The sequence below is a fragment of the Vicugna pacos genome, chromosome 27 (genome assembly GCF_048564905.1).
Source record: "Vicugna pacos chromosome 27, VicPac4, whole genome shotgun sequence".
Lineage (NCBI taxonomy): Eukaryota > Metazoa > Chordata > Mammalia > Artiodactyla > Camelidae > Vicugna > Vicugna pacos.
Genome location: NC_133013.1, coordinates 2,246,900 through 2,268,031, shown reverse-complemented (window position 1 = coordinate 2,268,031; position 21,132 = coordinate 2,246,900). Strand labels below are relative to the sequence as shown.

The 21,132-nt window shown below is 44.9% G+C and overlaps 1 protein-coding gene and 1 pseudogene across 2 annotated transcripts in view; one reads left to right on the top strand and one right to left on the bottom strand.

Annotated features, from left to right (window-relative positions):
• The window catches only part of GABRG3 (gamma-aminobutyric acid type A receptor subunit gamma3), a 494,054-nt gene that overhangs the window by 228,283 nt on the left and 244,639 nt on the right, over positions 1-21,132 (top strand). The window lies entirely within an intron of this gene.
• LOC102537883 (pygopus homolog 2-like) overlaps positions 17,858-21,132 on the bottom strand; it is a 50,242-nt pseudogene continuing 46,967 nt past the window's right edge.

Here is a 21,132-nt window from a genome sequence, read left to right as displayed (position 1 = left end):
TTGCCTCTGCCAGGGGAGGCTGGTGTCATGTGCTCCGGAGGCAAGCCTTTTGGAATTGGCAGGACTTCTTTAAACCTGAGGACCCTGTGCACTGGTGGAAATTAAAGACGTTGGCAGGACAGAGTGAGGCAGTTTCTTTCAGATGGGAGAACTTGACTCCCTGAGAGGGGACCCTTCCCCCTGCCCTATCCCTGCACACCTGACACTGTTACCGAGTCCAAACTCGTTCTGCTCGCTGCACGACAGGCCAGTAAATCGGGAGATGAGGTATTGGGGCAAGGAACACTGACTATTTGGAAAGCCAGCAGACCGAGAGGATGGCCGACTAATGTCTTGGAGAACCATCCTGCTCCAGTCAGAATACAGGCTCCTTTAATACAAAAGAAAAAAGGGGGGGGGAATGGGGCGTGGTTCATTGTTGCAAACTTCTTGCTGTAGGAATGCTTTGTTCTTGAAGCCGTCCATGTGGGTCAGGCCGTGGTGTCCCTGTAAACCTCCAACAAAGGTTATTCTCTATTTTGCAATTTGCCATCTCTACCTAAGTGCAGGGGTGCTGACATCCTTAAAGTCAGAGCCCCAAGCATAGGCTCTCCTATTTCAGGCTAAAGGCAACACTGTTTCCCAAAAGGTGCAGAGCTGGCAAGACAGACTGGAAAACAGGGCACAGTGGTCAAAACTAAAGGAGCAGATCCAATGTGCAGTCAGATCTGTTCTCCTCTGTTACAGCACTAGGCAGGGCAGTCAGAATATTAAATCTGGAATAGGTTTCTGAGATAATCCAACTCCATCATCATGTGGATCAAGAAACTCAGGATCTGAAATGTCCAAATTCAGAGGATTTTGCTGTAATACCACAGCACACTGTCTAGAAGCTTAAAATTTGAATCTGTAATTGTGTGTTGTCTCCAGCACCTGCTTTGTGTTAACCTGGTCATGTGTTTTCACCAAGGGTTTCCCTTTACTGTTAGAAAAGTACATTTTTAAAGGCAGGAATTGCCCTCTGGTGTTGGCTTCTTCTGGGCAAACCATGAAGGGCCCTGGCCCCTGGCATCGGTCGGTGCTCAGAGCCCCAAGGGACACAGAGCAGGACGGTGGCCCCGTGAGGCTCGGCGAGCCCAGCAGCTTACCTCTGGCAGGCAAGGCAGAACCTCTCTTTCTGATCTTGCTCACAAGCCTTGCGTGCAGGACTTTGCCGCTGTGCTGTCAGGCTGCCTTTTGCAATGCAGTGGAATGGGGACGGTAACTCCTGCTTTTCCTTGAGCTGAGTTTTGTCTCTTTTATTTCCAGCTCCTCCAGACTGCCCAGCTTCTCTCTGGAGTCATTTGGATAAACAACTGGCTGGTGATATTTTAAATCGTCTGCTTTAAATAGAGTCGTTCTGAAAGACTGTTTCATTCTCCGATTGACTTTTCCCCTCCGCTAATGAGAGAAATGACTTAATCGAATGCTTGAAATTAATTTTCCAAATTACTAACTAATCGCCTTGCTTTGAAGCATCTTTGGGTTTCCCTGGAGAGTTTGTTTTTCTGCAATTCTTCAACTCTTCTAATAACTGCAGAGACCCTGCCCCCAGAATGCACAAGTGACCGTGCAGCTCCCCAGCTTCCACACTAACACGGCTACCCAGGGAAGTGGTGCCAGGTGGGGATAAAGGATGGGGAGGGAGGGACCAGGGCAAGGGGTCTGAGAGTGAGGGAGGCAGGGTGGGGCCAGGAAAGGACTCTCCAAAAAGCTACATTCAAGCAGAGAACACATGAAGGGAGGGGTTGGCACACAGACCTTGAGTGCAGATCAAGGGCCAGGGGTCCAGAGCAGAAAGGAGCTCGGGGCACGTGGAACCCCTGAAAAGGCAGAGCAGCAGCAGCGCAGCAGAGGCACGCTGTAAACGGAGCACATCACGTGGGAGGGTCCTTGAGTGTTCTTCTGCGCTTCTGTGTCATTTTAATCAAGGAAATTGCACTGTCTGGTTTGGATTTAAGGATCTCTGTGACCACTTCACTACGTGAGGTCAGCAGGCAGGAGCAGAACCCAGGTGGCAGGGAGAAATAATGTAGTGATTTTGGAGACAGAGAGATGGAGAGGAAAGTGATGGGATGAGGGTGAGCCCCTTGCCTGCCCTCTGACACTGAGTTGGAGACATGCACAGAGCTGGCCTTGGTCCCACCTGGCCAGACACCATCCGTGGCCACTCTAGGCCTTCAGTACCCCTGCTCTGGCCTTTGGCATCTTGTCCAGGACCAGCCTTAATGGGGACTAACTCTAGGCAGCTCCTGCAGCTCCCTGCAGTGACCCACAGCTCCTGTGTCCTGCCTGGCCTCGTGGGTGCTGCTGATGTCCGAACAGGTTGCATCTGCCCCCCTGGCTGGTCCTCTCCCCCCAGGAGCTGGGCTTTCTCCTTGGGAATGTTCTGTGAAATCCAGAGCCAGGAGCTCCAGACACCAACATGGGGCCGGCCATCTGTGTGGGACCTCTTTGTGTCTCCCCTCCCAGTGCCCTCAAGTTACTTTCTCCAATAGACTGATGGTAGCGTGTGGAACCGTTGCAGTGTGATGCTTTGGGGAGCCAGACCATGGGCAGTGATCAATTTCAGGCTTCTCTAACCTTGTTTGGCTTGTCAAAAATCCAGAAATAGCAAAATTAAAACCACCACATCAATAAAAATAGCAGGAGTTCATTGTGCACATAAAAATAGTCAGTGAACTGGGAGGTTTCAAATCCAAAACTGGTATGAAGCTCAGAAGTGTGATGTTACAGGATGTCTTATTAAGTAAAAATGAGGAAGTTGTTTAATCTAACTGGTTATTACTGGTACCCAAAAAGGGGGAGGGAAATGACCCCAGTTCTTATCTTACCCAGAAGATAAGAATTCAGACGGGAGACGGAAGCATTGTGTAGCAAAAGATTTTAAAGGTTTTATTCAGCAAAGGGAAAGGACACCTCCAAGAACGGGAGGCGGGCTGACCCAAGGGAGGACAGTGGTGGTCTTTGCCTTCCTCTTACAGCCTCGCTTAGAGGTGGTCTCTTGATTGACTGATGGCTCTTGTCCCCTGAAGTGCTTAGTCATGCTTGTCCCCTTTCATGCATGTCCTTACCCATGGTGCACACAGAAAAATCCATGGAAGGGTTTTTCCTAAACCACAAAGCTAATTATATTACAATGAGCACTGGATCGTGTCGGGTTAGGTCCTTGTCACTACCCACAGTTGGGGCTGTTGGGTTTTAACTGGTTTCTTGCCGGCACTCACTTAGAGGAAGCAAAGCCCCTTTATGCTGGAGGCTGGCATAACGCCATTTCTAGACCACCCTCCCCCTTTTCCACCTTATCTGCTGGGTGCCCTCACTTACCTAACTACCTAACATTACCATAGGGGTTTCTGGGTAACAGAAGATTGGTTAAAAGTGACGGTCTCATACCATTTTTAGGAAAATGACTGAAGTTTCTTTTATAGTTATCAGAGACATTTACAAGAAATAACCTGCTACATTTCACGTATGTTCATGAAATAAACTAAGTTCAGTTTTGCTTATGTGGTTTAAATGGTTTTGTCTCCTCAGGGACTTTTTTTTTTCAAGTTTGGTCTCCATTTTATCTTTTACTATAACAGGCTCTTGGTTTACTTATGTATAAAACTGAAAATGGTGATTCTGTAGCTATAGATAATTGTTTCATATGTGCTCATGAAATTTTCTGGTATGCTAACAAGATTGTGTATGAAACTTACTACTTACTTTTGAACTTTTTATGTGAAAAAATTAATTAGATATTTTGGTTAAAAAAAAAAAACTGAACTGACTGGTCGCTGGCATGCTTCCTGCTCACACACGTTATTTACCACTTCATTTCAGATCAGTTCTTTAGGTGATGGGAAGGACATAAAGTCCTTTCAGACTGATACTCATATTTCATTTTCATCTTTTTATTTTTGAAAGTGCATTAAGGATCTTTTATACTACCCCCCACCCTTTTGAAATCTGTAGTAGTATTGAGTACCATGAATTAGGCTCTTTTAAGCAGCTTGAATGTTTCTTGCATTAGTCCTCCAGGACCTGGAGAGGGGAATGATGATGGAGCCAACAGCTGCTGAGGGGCAGAGCTGGGCTGGGATCCAGGTTTGGGCCTTGGAAGTGAAGAGGTTCAGGGCTGCATAACATCCTTTTTTCTATATTTTTTTAAATTGGGTTATAGTCCGTTTACAATGTTGTGTCAGTTTCTGGTGGACAGCATAATTCTTCAGTCATCCATGAATATACATAAATTCATTTTCATAGTCTTTTTCACCATGAGCCACCACAAGATCTTGATTATATTTCCCTGTGCTATACAGTATAAACTTGTTTATCTATTCTATACATACCTGTCAGTATCTATAAATCTCGAACTCCCAGTCTGTCCCTTCCTACCTACCTCCCCCTTGGCAACCTTGTCTGTATTCTATGTCTACAAGTCTGTTTCTGTTTTATATTTAAGTTCATTTGTCTTTTTTTTTTTAATATTCCACATATGAGTGATATCATATGGTATTTTTCTTTCTCTTCCTGGCTTACTTCACTTAGAATGACATTCTCCAGGTCCATCCATGCTGCTGTGAATGGCATTATGTTGTCATTTTTATGGCTGAATAGTATTCCATTGTATAAATATACCACAACTTCTTTATCCAGTCATCTGTTGATGGACATTTAGGCTGTTTCCATGTCTTGGCTATTGTAAATAGTGCTGCTATGAACATTGTGGTGCAGGTGTCTTTTTGAAGTAGGGTTCCTTCTGGATATATGCCCAGAAGTGGGATTGCTGGGTCACATGGTAAATCTATTTTTAGTCCTTTGAGATATCCTTTCTTCTAAACTGGCTCTGAAGTTGCCAAAGTTCCCCAGACACTGAAGCATATTTGGTTACTTTTTATGGTTGTTAGTGAGTGTGGAAGACAGAGTAATTGGCCACCCAGCCCCTCAAACAGAGATGTCCATATCCTAATCTGTGGAACCTGTGAATATATGATGCTATGTGGCAAAAGGACTTTGCAGATCTGATCAGTCAAGGGCCTTGAGATGGGAAGATAATACTGGATTATCTTCCTGGTGGGCCCCAGGAAATCATAAGGGTTCTTATGAGATGGAGGCAGGAGAGTCAGAGGAGGAGATGTGAGGGGGGAAGCAGAGGCGGGAGTGGCGCAGGGCCAAGGAAGGCAGGTGCCTCTAGAAGCCGGAAAAGGCCAGAATCAGAATCTCTCCTGGAGCCTCCAGAAGAAAAACAGACCTGTAGACCCATTTTAAACTTCTGACCTTCAGATAATAAATTTGTGTTATTTTAAGCCAAATTTGTGAATTTGTCAAAGCAGCAGTGAGAAATGAGTACAACGAGGCAGTGTTTTTTCTAGATTGGCTCTTTTTACAAAATCATATTTTCAATTGGCCGGATTGTGTTGTTTTCAAGGATTTTTGTTTCCTGCAGAAGAATATTTAGAATAGCACATGAAATGCCAGGGGATCCATTGAGCTATCTATCTTTATATCCATATGCAGTTTGGCTGAAAATACTAAGGGCTTTCTTAATTCAGTTAAATAAAGTCATACGATTTCATAATTCAAAAGGAAAACTGCTAATTATATTTTAAAACAAGTTATTGTTAACCATTTAAATAACAGACTTGTACTGGGTGCCCCACATGGGAAGGTTTTCAAATGCCCTGGTATCCTTGGCTCAGTGGATGCGTGGACTGAGGGTGGCCAGTCCCTCAGGAGGTGATTGTCTGTGAAGGAGAACCTTCAGTTTCTGAGGGCTTCCTGTGTGCAAGAGACACATGTTGAGCGTCGGTGTAAACAGGATCAGACGTAAAAAGATATGCCTTATTTCAGTGTCATAGTAATTGTAATGCCCAATGCAAATCTTAAAAATGAACACATGATTTTTTATTGAGATATAATTGACATATAAGTTTAGGGTGTCTAAGGTGTTGATTTGGTACCTTTTTGTACTGCAATGCCATTGCCCCTGTAGCGTTAGCCTCCATCACCTTATAACTGAGCAGGACCCTGTGGGGGCCTTCCAGGGTCAGACCCCACCCCCATATCTTGTGCTGTAGTTCCTCTCTGACATAGCAGATCATAGTATCTCATGTGTATTTCCTGAGTTTTTTGGATGCTAAAAACCACCAGCAAAGGGAAGAAATTAACTACTTGATTGACAGCATGTGGCCCCCAGGCCTTCTTATGCCTATGGGTTGATAGTGTTGACGCCCTGTTCCCTCATCACCAACCGAAGACTGTGCCTGAGCGATCACATTCCCTGCGACCCCCTCTCCCTCACCTGGCCTTTAAATATGCTTTGCTGAAACCGTTTGGGGAGTTCAGGGTTTTCCTAGGCATGTGCCACCCCATCCTCTTTGCTAGCTCTGCAATGAACATTTTTCTGCTCCAAACTCCGATGGTTTTTGATTTGTTTGGCTTCACGGTGCAGTGGGTACATGAACTTGCCCTTGGTAACAAACTCACCTAATTTTAATTTCTTTTTCATAGTGAAAACAATTTAAGATCCAGCTTCTTACCAACTTTGAACTTTGTTAACACAGTATTGTTGACTGTGATCACTATGCTATGCACTTGGTCTTCAGAACTCATTTATCTTCTAGTTGCAAGCTTTTTGCCTTTTGACCACCGTCTCCTCCATTCCCCTGCCCTGTAGCCAGGGGGAACCACCATTCCACTCTTTCTATGCAGAGATGTTTTTTCAGATTCCATGTATAAGTGAGATCTTTCAGTCTTTGTCTTCCTCTGTCTCACTTACTTAGCATAAGGCCCTCAAAGTTCATCCACGTTGTCACAGATAAGAAGATTTCCTTCTTTCTCATGACTGAATAATATATATATATTTATTTATTTATATATTCATAAGTATATATGTGTGCCTGTACATATGTATGTGTATATGTTACCGAGTCCAAACTCTTTCTGGTTGCCGCACGACAGGCCAATAAATTGGGAGATGAGGTGTTAGGGCAAGGAATAGTGACTTTATTCAGAAAGCCCACAGACTGAGAAGTTGGTAGCCTAATGTCTTGGAGAATCATTTTACTTAAGTCAGAATTCAGGCTCCTTTTATACTAAAAAGGGGAGGGAGTGTGGTGGTTGTTGCAAATATCTTGGTGTAGGAATCCTTTGTTCTTGCAGCTGCCCATGTGGGTCAGACCATGGTGTCCCTGTAAAGTCTCCAACAAAACAAATGTTACTTTCTATTCTGCAACTTGTTGTCTTTATAGGAGTGCAAAAGTGTTAATATCCTTAAAGGTCAGAGCCTTGAGAACAGGCTCCCCTGTCTATTTTAGGCTAAAGGCAACATTGTTTTACAAAAGGTGCAGAACCAGCAAGACTGAGCCTAGAAAACAGGGCACAGGGTTAAAGCCAAAGGAGCAGGTCTAATATGGAGTCAGATTTGTTCTTTTCTGGTATATATAGATATAGATATAGATATAGATAGATATAGATATACACACACACACACACACACACACTTTTTTTTCTTTTTTCTTCATCTATTTATCCCTTGACCCAAAGGAAATGTAAACAGGTCACAGAAGAGGTATCTGCACTCTCATGTTTATTACAGCATTCACAATAGCCAAGGTATGGACACCATCTAAACATCCAGCAAAGTATGACACCTTAAACTGTGATTGCACCATCCACCTCTCTCTCCATCTCCTGCGTCACTGTGTCCACAGCCTGAGAGCCAGTGCCTTTATAGCTGCAGGCTCTGAGCGAACCCCTGGCAGCACTGAAGACAATTTTCTGGAGGCTCAGCTGTCTTTGGAGGCCACATGCCCCCTGCTGGCCATCTCCCATGCGCCCAAGGAGGCTGGGGCTGTCCGGGGCTGGCGCCCAGCCAGGTGGATACCTATTTTCTTTCCCTTAGCATTCCTGAACATCTCATCCCTTAGAAGGTTTTAGCTTTCTGACACCTTCCGCTTCCCTCCCAACTGCCTGGTGCAGCCTTGGTGCATCTTCCTGCCCCCCCCCCCCCGAGGCTCCTTCCTTCTCCATCCCAAGATGTCCTTGAATATTGTGATTGCAGCAGACAGCTTTCTGCAAAGCCTTGTTTCTCTGATTTATTATAGTCTGTCATTAACTTTCCCATCTCCTGGTGTTCCAGAGCCGTGGGAATATGCCCACTGTCTTCAAGTCCTCAGCCCCTCAAGTCCTATGATAAGAGAGAAGTTCAGAGAAGCAAGTCTCTTCCCCTGGGACAGGTTGGGAGCCACGCATTCATTCCTCCCGCCAATTTCCATGACACTGAGGCATCAAATGGCACACAATAACCGCTGTGAAGATCTTCATTGTGAGCGAGGGAAGCATTGCTACCCAAGGCAGGTTCCTGCACGGAACACATCATGAGGCCAAACAAACCAAAATGGCAATTTGGAGCAGAGAAAGGTTTATTGCAGGGCTGAGCAAGGAGGATGAGGTGGCTCATGCGCAATAAAACCCTGAACTCCCCCTCCCCAAAGGTTTCAGCAAAGCATATTTAAAGGCCGAGTGAGGTTGGGGGGGTCACAGGGTGCATGATCAGCTCATGTAAATTCTCTGACTGGTTGATGTTGGGGTAACAGAGGAGTCAACCCTATCACCCCTAAGTGCCAGGTCTGGGGGCCACGTGCTCTTTATCATCAAGTAGTTAATTTCTTCCATTTGATGGTGGTTTTTAGCATCTGACAAACTCAAGAAATATACGTGGGTCCTTCAGAGAGGAGCTGCAACAGAGGACAGGGGGAGGGTTCTGATGCTGGAAGGTCCCCCAGGGTCCTGCTTAGTTACAAAAACACTCTCATAGGCAGCCCTGGAGAGAGATTTTAGGGATGGCAACTGTTAAAAACTACAGTACTTCATGATGTGGGGGAAAACTAGGGAATATGACAAGGTTTTTGTATCAAAGAAATATAAAACTTGGTAAAAAAAAACTAAGAGAGTGGAGGACATTTCTTTAAGAAATAGAACATGAAGGGATAGTAAATATAAGTAAGGAAATAGAATATTTATTTTTAAAAAGCCCAGATTCCAGGCTAATAGAAATTTTGGGAAGAGTTCATAGAGTGTACAGAGGTGAGGAAATTATAAAATAACTAACTTAAAAATTTCCCAGAGTTGTTAATTAGAGTCTTTATATGGGAAAGGATGATCAAAAGTCAAGTACAGTGACTAGAAGAATAGAGATTTTTCACTTTAACACCTGTCTGTAAAATTTTAGAACTCCAGGGATAAAGGTCAGCTGTGAACAGAAAAAAATGAGGGTGGGTTCCGAGTCTCATCAGTGACACTGGCTGCCCTAACACAAGGGAGATCTGGGAGAATGTGTTCAAACTTTTAGGGGAAAGTAATTACGTGTCTTACTTTCCATACGGAGCACTCCTATATGTGATGTGTTGTACCACTGTGCTGGGGCTGCCAGAACAAAGTAGCACAGAGTGCATGGCTGACACAAGGCAGAAATTCGTTGTCTCCCAGTTCCAGAGCCAGGAAGTCTGAGATCAGGGTGCTGCCAGGGCTGAGTCCTCCTGAGACCCCGCTCCTTGACTTGCAGATGGCCGCGTTCTTGTTAACTGAAAATCGGCCTCTGTAGCCTGGAAGACGAATTCAAACACAGAGGCAGAGTTCTTGGGAGCAAAATCAAAAAGCAGCTTTATTGCTTTGTCAGGCAAGGAGCGTTACAGCAAGTGAGTACCTTAGACACTGAGCTCCCCTGGGAGAGGCAGTCAGGGAGTTTTATAGGAAAAGTCTGAAGACCAAGGCTTCTGATAAGTGCAGGAAGCTGCATTCCTTTACTTCAGATGTTCTCATAAATCACTGGACTGGCATTCTTGTAATTTCAGTGATGGAGTCTTCTGCTCCAAGAGTTTATGAGCTGGACCCGCCAATATCTTGGTGTCTGGAACAAAAGGTGCTCGACAAAGGTGATTGCTCTAAGGATGAAAAAAATACACAGTTTTAAATCAAGCTGTACTGTACTTTAGCCTGAGGGAAACCCTTCTGTCTGTTAGATTTTTTTCCATTCTCACTGCACAGTACAGCCTTCTCTCCAAGCACACACTCATGACATCTCTCCCTCTTCTTATAAGGCCACAGCCTTACCGGATCAGGGCCCCACCCTATGACCTCACTTACTTTAATTTTACCTCTTTAAAGGCCCTATCTCCCAACGCAGTAACCTTGGGGGTTAAATGAGTTTTGAAGGCATATTAGTCCCTAACATGTGTGATGAATATAAAGCAAAGACATTTATATATGTAAAGAACTTAGACAGTTTGCATCCTTCAAGAAAAAAAAATGGTAAAATAAACCAAATGTCAAGAAAGATACTAGATCCAGGAAACAAGGAGCCCAACGTGGGTGATGAGGGTTCCAGGGCTGCACTGTGTGGGTTGCAGAGTCTGAACAGACTGAGGTGGTGGAGGGTCAGGAGCAAGGGCGCAGGGACAAAGGAAGTGTGCACTGAATGACATGCGTGGGTCAACAGCACGTGGTTAAAAGAAAAAATAATCATGACAAAACCGCAAGATGCATAAATATGAAAGGCACAGTGATACTCTACCTATCTCTGTGGCTTAAAAAATGTACCTATTGCATTAATCATAATAATGATGATTTTAATTTTCAACATCTAAAATCAACATGCAAACATTCATTGTGTTTATAGGTGAAATTAGGAGCTGAGCGATGGGAGGAAAGGGTGGGGAGGGCAGCTTACTGTGTGATGCTGTGAGTCAAGACTGATCTCTGGAGGAAGGAAACAGTTGGAAGCAGATGATTTAAAGTTGCAAAAGGAACCAATATGGGAGCCAGTCTTAGAGCCATATTTAGAGAGTTGATTTTCGTATACTGGAGTCTAAAATTGGAAAATCAATACTTGTTTCAGTGGCAAAGCATTATCTAGAGAGCTGAAATTAAATGTCAGAGTGAGAAAGAGTTGAAAGAACTAACCTCCCCCGCTGACACTTGCCTCTGCTCTGGGTAGAGGGATTTGGGTTGATGACATAGATGGGCAGATAGTGTTGCTTCCCATCACGTACTTTTCTGATTTTATTCTATTTTTTCATATATATATATATGCACATACACACGTTCATATATATATATATGTACATATGTATGTATTAGTTAAATAGGTCTTTCAAATGCATGTAATTAAATATACTTGATGTTTATCATATTGACATTTTAGTTGACAGAGAAGAGGAGAAACAACCTGTTCCTTTCCTTTCCTCTTTATATAAACCTTCCTTTGTGTATATTTCTATCTGTAGGGAGCAGCTTAATTTGTGAAATTAGTGAAATGTTTATTTCACTTCAACAAGGAATGTTACTAAATTGCCGCATTTATATCTACATTAAAAAAAGCCCCCATTCTATGAGCTACTACTACCTTTTATGGTCCACTTTTTTCATTCTCTAACTTTATGTATCTAGAGTTGACACCAATAATATCCTTTATTCCCTATCTTTTCCCTGTAAATCACTAGATCCCACCTCTACTGTGTCTTATCCTCAAATCCTTTGCTCTTGATTGTTGCTTTTGCCTTCCTTTTCAACAGATCCCTGAGCAAAGAGTCCAACTTGCCTTTCGAGTCCAAGTATGTAACACTTCAGAGCTCAGTTTTGAGACCACATAGTCAGCTAGCCATTCTCCCTCAAATTCTTTTCTTTTCACATTCCTGCATTAGAGGGCAGTGATCAAAGTGCTTTAATTGTGCCTCTTCCCTAGGCTGTGACAAAAGAATTTGTGTCTTTCAAGAGAAGGAATATAGACTGGGTACCTGTGAGAGAGCTGAACGTCTCAGAGTTTAAAGGGACCCTCCCATTAGCTGTCATCTGTTTTCTCTTTTGTGATCAAAGCTGGAGGTAATTGGTGGAATCTTTTACCCAGTGATGCTGGTACCTTTAACCAGAGCCATCTCCATAATGTTTGCTTGTAAAAGCACTCTTATCAAAGCAAAGGATGCAGTGGGGTGTATTGATCCATAATGGGTCTCAGAGTTTCTTTCCCAGATCTCCACGTCTCTTATTAAATGAATGATTTCTTTATAAGACCTAGTTCTGCCTTGTCAGGGAGGTGACAGCTTAACCCCTTCACCCCACTGCCCCATCATCTACACTTAATTCCCACTGGAGTAGTGAGGAAGTTTACACATTTCACTCACATTTTTAATTATTTGAGGTTAGGGGAATGCCCTTACCTGATTTAAGCACTGCCTTCAACAATCTGAGAATTTTCTAAGGATGCATATGCAGAACCAAAAGACAATTAAATGCCTTACCAAGAAATCAATTTAATAAACTTTCTTTTAAAAATCAACAAACATTTTTGAGAAAATAGAGTCCACTAAACTCTGTCTTTTCTCCCTTCACTATGCCTAGTGGTACCTTCTACACAGAAGAAACAGATTTCCTCCATTGATTACTGTATCGGTTTGGCACAAGTGAGAACCACTAATTTTGAATCAACTGGGCTCTCATGTCCATCATAGCTAAAGACACCCACCAAGTGAGTTCATCTTTAGAAGTGGGATCATCAGAGCCGATTTTTGGCAAAGCCAGGGGCCACCAGACGTGGCACAGAAGGCCAGGGGTGCACCAGTGGTGTTGCCCAGATTGACAGAGACCATAAACTTCCCTGAAGGAGCATCATTGTACAGCTGGGACTTACAGCAGAGAAATAGAGGTGACTTAAAATCAACACTGAAGTGCAGTGTCATAGCCAGAATTTTGTCTTCTGGAGTTTAGTGATATGTTGACCTCAACTCCAGTGGTCAAGCGTCTGTAAACTGTATTGGGTCCCAAGAAAATTAACCTCAAATGTGTGGTGCTGTTTTGCTTGAGTCAGCAGAACCTGATGCCTGTGACTGTTCAGTCAAGGACAGAAACGATGCTCTGACTGCTACGTGGCTATGTCCCTACATTTAGAGGTTTGAACTTGTCAGACAGTTTTTCAAACAAGCAAATGGAGCCTGTTATTAGCTGTTTCGGGGGCAGATGGGAACATCTGATGCGCAGATGGAAACCAAAATATTTAAAGCATTCATTTTCTTTCCTTCTATCTGGGGGAATCATTTTTGTTTTAAATTTATAAGCCCAAAATTCTATGCCCAGAATTCATTTCTGCCAAGTCAGTGGTGTTCCGTCATGATTCCTCAAACAGATATTTGTAAATGTTTCTCTAGTTTGGGCCAGGCGACTTGCTGAGACAGCGGGCATGGACCCCGTGTTGAACAGATAAACACTGAACAGACCACTGCTCCATAAGTCACAGTGGTAACACGTGCTCAAAGAGAGCAGCATGGAATTCTGGAGAACCCATGCCCTGATCTTCTGAATGGTCAGGCAGGGTCTCTTGTGGGGATCAGGTTTGCGCTGACAGCAGGGAGGTGACCATGACACTGTTGGACAAGGGAGAGGCACAGGGGCAGGGGAAGTATTTTATCTGGAGGCAACAGCAGAGGGAGGATATAAAGGTGTGCAGAAACATAGGCACAGGTACCTCTGGAGAAACCAAGGAAGGCCAACAAGCTAAAGATCTGAGGCCTGAGAAATAGCAGGAGAAACAGGTCAGGGATGATCAAGGTGCCCAGGGTTCAGGGACCACCCGGGAGTCTGGGCTTCATACTTGAGCAAAAGTGTTGGAGGCTTTGGGCAGGGGTGTTATGGGAATGAATATGCATTTTAAAGGGACCATTCTGGAGGCTGGAGGAAGGACTTCAAGATGGCAGAACAGCAGGACAAGGCACAAAGACAGCAAAAATACATCTACACGTGGGGGAGTTCTCACAGGACACCGACTGAGCTCTGGCAGAAGAGCTTTTACAAGTGGAGCTGCAAGAAAAATCTCTACATACCTGGGAAGGAGGAAAAAAAGAAAGGGACCATTTGGGCCCAGATTGGGAGACAAGATGTCAGAGAACAGGAGTGACTACTTTTATTCTAGGTACATGCCCTTTGTCAAGTGTGTGCCTTGCAGATGTGTGCTCCTGCTCTGCGGCTGTCTTTCGAAGACAGATAGCTTCAATTTTGATGAAGTCCAATTTCTTTCTTTCTATTTTTCTTTCATGGATTATGCTTTTGATATCCAACTCATCACCAAATCTAAGGTAATGAAGGTTTTCTCCTAGAAGTTTTGAGGTTTAAGTTTTACACTTAGGCCAGCAACCCATTTTGAGGTAATAATTTTACGTAGTGTGAGGTATGGGTTAGAATTATTTTTTTTCCATAGAGGTATCTAATCTTTGTACATCATTTGTTGAAAAGATTACCCTCTGTGTTATCTTCCTGCCTTTGTCAAAAATCAATTATCCGTGTGTGTGTTGGTCTATATCTGGACTCTGTCTTATTCCTTTGATCGGTTTGTCTTTATCACACTGTCTGGATTACTGTATCTTTAAACTGAACCTTGAAATCAGATCTTTAGTCTTGTACTTTTGTTCTTCTCTTTCAAAGTTAATGCTGGCGACTGTAGGTGCTTTGCATCCCCATATGAACTTTAGAAATAGTTGTCAATTTCTTTAAAAAAAAATCCTCCTGCATTTTTATTAGAATGCATCAAGTCAGTTTGCATCAAAAGTATCAGTTGAGAGAATTAACAGCTTAGTGCTGAGTCTTCTGAGGTGTAAACACAGAATATTTTTTCATGTATGAAGTCTTCTTTCATTTCTCCCAACAATGCTTTGTAGATTTCAGTTTACATGTATTTAACATCCTTTGTCAAATTTACACTCATTCAGTTTTTGACCGTGTTATAAATAGTATTGTTTTAAATTTGAATTTCCAGTGATTGTTGCCAGCATACAAAAACACAATTTATTTTTGTGCATTGATCTTGTTTCCTGCAACCTTGACAGTCTGTTTCATATCTTGCATAGATAATGATGCCATCTGCAAATAACTGTGCTCTTACTTCTTGCTCTATCCATGCCTTCCGTTTCTTTACTTCTTTGGGTTATTGCACTGACAAGAATCGCCAGTGAATAGTGTAAGAGTGATGCTGAGAGCAGAGAGCCTTGGATCGTTCATCACCTTAGGGGGAAAGCATTCAGTCTTTCATAATTAAGTATGACGTTAGTTCAGGAATCTTTAGACACCATTTAACATATTAAGAAATTTCTCTTTGTTTCTAGTTTACTGAGAAGTTTTTTAAAATCAGGAATAAGTGGATTCTGACAAATTCAGATTTTCTGAATCTATTGATGTGATTTTCTTTTAGTTTGTTAACATGGTGAACTACATTAACTGACTTTGGTTGTTAAACCAGCTTTACATTCTGGATTAAACACTACTTGGTCATGCTGCATTTTGTATTGGATTCAATATGCCAAATATGCTTCAAATTTTGTGTCTCTTTCCAAAAGGAATACTGCTGCATAATTTTCTTTTCTTATATTGTCTTTGTCTGGTTCTGGTATCAGGGTAATCCTTGCCTCGTATAATGAATTGGGAAGTACTCTTTCCTTTGCAGTTTTCTGGAAGGTGTGCATATAATTGGTGTAACGCCAATTCTAAAGATTTGGTTTTATTTTCCACTTATATACTGAGTAAATTCAGCAGTGAAGACATCTGGGCTTGGAGGGTTTTTTTTTTTTTAATGGGAGAGATTTTACCTGAAAAGTTGATTTTAAAATAGTTGTAGGGATATTCAGATGAACTAGTTCTTCTTCATTGAAATTTGTCATTTTTTTGTCTCTTAAGGAATTTAGCTGTTTCATCTCAGATGTTGGTATGTTGATAGAAAGTTGTAATCTTCCCTTATTTTCCTTTTAACATAAATGTAATCTGTGATGATGTCACCTCTCTCACTTTCTGTTTTCGAATTTCTAAGTCATTTTATTAATCCAGCCGTACAAAAGACTTTCCCCACAACCACACCTCTGCCACCCCTACTTTCTTCCACACAGCAGTGGAGTGAGATGGAGAAGGATTGAGGGCAAAAACAGCAACAGATAAGAGGGGCAAACAGAACCACAAACACAACACAAAGGCAAGCAGTGAGGGGTTGCCATCTTCGCTGTTCCGTGTTGTGGGGGACACTGGAGGAGAGAAGCCCAGAGGCTGCTCCCTTCTTTCTCACAGCCCCAGAGGGGCAGGCAGAAGAGTTCTGCAGTATACTTGGCTTCTCTTCACACACTAGTGTCCTGGGAAAAGTGGGGGCAAGGGTCCATCAGCTCCTCTCAGGGCCCACCCCGAGCCTGCCTTCCATACCCAAGTGAGGAATGTGTGCGTGAACTCTGAGGAGGAGAGCAGCTGTGAGGGGCTGCTGATCAGGCCCATCTCTGGCAGGCAGCACTTTTAAAAAAAAGTAAGGAAAAACAGAGAAAGAAAAATACTATATGAGATCACTGATATGTGGAACCTAAAAAAAAAAAAAAAGAAAGAAAAAGAAAAAGACAAGTAACCATAAATACAAAACAAAAAGACTCACAGACATAGAATACAAACTTGTGGTTGCCAAGGGGGTGGGGGGTGGGAAGGGACAGACTGGGAGTTCGAGATTTGTAGCTGCTGACAGGCATATGCAGAATAGATAAACAAGGTTATACTGTATAGCACAGGGAAATGTATACAAGATCTTGTGGTGGCTCACAGCGGAAAAAAAATGTGACAATGAATATATGTATGTTAGTGTATAACTGAAAAATTGTGCTCTACGCTGGAATTTGACACAACATTGTAAACTGACTATAACTCAATAAAATAAAACAAACAAACAAACAAAACCCAAAAAGCAAAAAGACAAAAAGCAAAGCCCCGTACAGGGCCCTGGCTGAGAGGAGTGAGAGCTGCAGATCACCGGCCCGAGGAGGCAGAGGCAATAGCAGGGAAAGAGAAGCGAGCAGCAGCCTGCTCTGGACGGCACCTCAGCGCCCGGCAGTGGGGCCCGCCCCTCCCCCACCCAGCCTGTAACAGGGGTCCTTCATCAGGAGGGAAAGTGAGGTATGAGGGCTCTGCGCCGTTTCAAGCTTTCCTCCGATCATGCCAGGGAGGCAGGGGAATGAGGGTGCCCAAAGTTGAAGACCAGTGCTGGGAATGATGTGCAGCAGGTGGGCGAGGGGATGGGGAGGGGCTGGGAGGAGTCCAGGCTTCCAGGGCACTCCAAATGTCAGATATTCTGGTCAGACCATGTACCCCAATTTCTGGCAAAATATATGGTCATTAGGAAAAAAGCACAAGAGAGGCTGAGAAAGGACCAGTGACTTTGGCACGAGGGAGACATGTCCTGACAGCATCTCTTATGTACTGTCTTGAAGCCCCAAGTCACCCAGAAAGTGCCGTAGCCACGTACTCTCCTGCTCCTTCAAGCTGTTTGGTTCTCTGAGGCGGGGGAGTCGGGTAGGTCTCGGAGGGGGCAAGGGGAGGGAGAAAAGGGGAAAATCTCCATTTATTCCCTAAAGCTGTCTCCCAGCACCCACGAAAGGGCTGCTGCAGGGACGGGAAGAGAACCCAAATCCTCTGGCCAGAAACTTTTAACACTGGATCCAAAACCTGAGGCTGGAGCTGTGGGGCTAGACGGGAGTGTTAGGCACAGGTGCTGGGCATCCATCGTCTGCAGAGGGGACACCCCTGCCCTTCAGATCTTCCTTCAGTCTCTTCTCTTCAGCCACACACCCTAGGCCTCCAGGAGAGCCAGCAAAAATGCTATGCTGGGCAGGGCTTTGGTTTTCCGGACCTCTGTAGATCTCACCACATTAAGTTTCCAGAAAAGTGAGCAATCTAGGCTCTTCTGCCTGCCCACCTCGGTTCCTTTTCTGCCGCCAGGAGCCATTGTGTTTCTGCCCATGGGGATGGGAAGCCAGTGGAAACAAGGACCAAGAGCCAGACAGGAAAACAGTCACCCTGGAAGAGCAGGGAGGGACACATGCACTTCCCTGGGCGCCTTGCCGGCACCACCCGTCGTGAGCTGCCCCGTGCCCTTCCGAATGTAGACAGACTGGATCTACTTGGTCTTTTTTTTTTTTTGAAAAAATTTTTTTTAGTTTTTTTTTAACATTTTTTATTGATTTATAATCATTTTACAATGTTGTGTCAAATTCCAGTGTAGGCCACAATTTTTCAGTTATACATGAACATATATATATTCATTGTCACATTGTTTTCTCTGAGCTACCATAAGATCTTGTATATATTTCCCTGTGCTACACAGTATAATTTTGTTTATCTATTCTACAATTTTGAAATCCCATCTATCCCTTCCCACCCTTCGCCCCCTTGGCAACCAGAAGTAGGATCTGCTTGGCTTGAGGCAGACAGTGCAGGCCTAGACGGCGGAGGCCTCAGGGGTCAGCAGCCCGTAGGCGCCCCCAGTCACACTGTGCACTTGTGGTGGGACCGCTTCTGGCAGGAGACCTCACACAGAGTGGCATCTTGGTCATCATTCATCCCACTCTGACAGTCACCACACAGATACACCAGGCCCAGGGTGGCTGGGGCCCTGAGCCGCCACCTGCCTTGCCAGGGGGAGCCAGGCTATTGGCATCTGGGGTGCCCCCACCCTGCCCACTGCTGTTTGGGGGGAAATTGGGCTGATTCCCATTCACAGCAGCAGCCGGGCAGCCCGAGTGGGGCTCCTGGGGGGAAGCAGCGGGAGCAGGTGGATTTAAGGGCTCCTCCATCCTCACCTCCAGGGCCAGGAAAGCCAGGGTCCGGGCCAGGGAAGGGACTTGTGTTGGGGGGCAGGCTGGGGAGCCCTTGACCAGGTCTCTGGAGAGAAAGACCAAAAGGTGCCCCTGGCTGGGCAAAGTGTTGGGGAAGAGAAGGGGGCCCAGCTCCCCTCTGGGAAGTTGTCACGTGGTGGGTGAGATCATGAGGCCAAATCCCCCAACCCGGCCTGGCATCATTTGCCCATCAGGTGGGCTAAAGTTTTGACCCAGAGTCTGGTTGAAAGGTTGGCTGGGAAACTTCATGCTGCCTGCGGGTGGGTAGCCAGGGCCCTGGGGTGGGGGGGCATGTTGAAAGCAGGGCGCAAAGGGTTGGGAGGGAAAGGAGGGGGCTGTCGTGAAGAGGCTGGGGTCCCCTTCCACCCCTAGTGCCATAGTCTGGGGGTACCTGGCCTGCCATGCCCCCCTGAACATGGAAGCCCCCAAAGGGGACAGGACTGCCAAGGAATGGAGGGGCTGCACCCTCCCACTTTTGGGGATCCAGAGTCATCCTCAAAAAGTTGGATGCAACCAGGTGATCTACCCATGGGAGTTGGGAGTGGCACAAAATTGGTCAGATGTGAGTATGCAGGGCCCTGAGTGTTTGACTTCCTTCACTTCTTTTCTGAGCTCTTCATTGGCAGGCTGGCTTCCTCCCAGCTCTGAGGCAGCCATGGAGTAGGGGATGGGGGTCAGCGGTGGCTGGGGACGGACACGCCCTCAGGTTGCATCATCGGTGGAAGGTGAGGCAGGCACGGCACAGCGCCCCCCAGCAAAGCCCGGTGGCCGCTGAGCCGGGGCGCCAACTGAGTGCTCACCCAGCCTCACTGCCCCCAGCCCTTTCATTTTTCATACAGCTAATTTGTATCATCTCTCTTTCCTAATCAGTCTGACTACAGGTTCATCAATTCTATTAATCTTCTCCAAGAACCAGCTTTTGATGTAATTGATTTTCTCTGTATTTTATTTCATTTATTTCCACCCTGAACTTTATATTTCTTTTTTTTTTTCCCTATATTTTTTGAGGAGGTGAGGGTGTTAAGTTGCTATACTGTTACCAGTTTCCACTTAGGTGGAATCTAAGATGGTCAACTTGAGGTCTCTCTTCTGATACTGCCTTTAGTACAGTAAATTCAGTGCAATAAAATAAATTTAGTGTGACAAATAATAAAAGCTCTTCTGCTTTAGATCCATCCCGTATGTTTTGCTATATCATGCTTTCATTTTTAATCATTTCAAATATTTCCCCGCGCATAGTTCTCTGTCCTAGTACCCCGTCCTGCAGACGCTCGCCAGCCAGGTCTCCTGAGGCTCACCCTCATCTCCTCAACTCAGGTTCAAGGTTTTCCCCTGTTGCCTGAGGGCCTGGAAACTCTTCTTAGGTTATAAGCCACGACAACCATAGAGTCCCCCCTTCTGATGCCCTGTTCTCGGGGAATCATTCACTCGTGCCCAGTATCTTGCAAACACTGAAACTGAAGAAGGATCTCCCCATCTGTCACCTTCCACCACTCGTGGTCTCTCAGCTGGGCTACTACAGTGCTTACTCTGCGTCTCCCCCAAAATTAACCAGTCTTTCCTTCTCTGCTGTTCTGGGCGCTGCTTCTCAACGGGGCAGACCTGGGCTCGGACAGGAAGCCATGGGAGACCTGGGAGGACCAGTCCTGGGCACATTCCCTTTCCTTTGGGTGCTGGGAGGGACCAACCCACTGGCCTCAGGGCGTCCCTGGTAAATTTAGGAGCCGTCAGCAGCCCTTCGCCGGAGACCTCTAACGCCTGTGAGCTGTCATTGTAGAGACCAGTGCTAAGCCAGCTTGTTTCCCCCTCCGGCCTTGCGGTCCTGAGAGGCGTCCGTGCATGAGAGTGATGCTTATAAATCCTTTTGCATAAAAGTTTGAATAAACTTTCAGCGGTTTAAAAATAATTTTTTTTGATCCACCCAGAATTCCTCCATAGTCTCCTCAATGACCACAATGGAAAATCTAGACATCTTTACCTTGGAGTTGAAAGAGAAATAACCAAATGGCCACGCTTGGGCTAATTCCTGGCCTTATACTTGAAGTTTGCTTTTAAAACGGTCAGCAAACCTGACTGACCGGACCCTACCCCCAACCCCAGGCTCACTGTCACAATTAGAGTTGGAATTGTTAATTTTCCTGTTGGTTTACCTCACTCTGGCCATTGAAATTCACAATCCTGTTTGTATTCTGCGTCGTTCCCCTGGGAAGGGAGTCACCGGGCGACAACCCCAGGAGAATGACCAGACCCTCTGAAGTCCCTCCTGGGGCCTAATGAGTGTGATCAGATAAAGAAGGTCATGGACTGATGACCCTCCAGACCACAGGACGGTCCCACGATGCCGGACAGGCTCGCCAAGATTCAGGAGGAAGCATCATCAGAGGCTCTTGTAGATTGCTATCCCCTTTCACTCTCCAGTTTGTTCACTATGTAATCACCAAGCCCCGTCCCC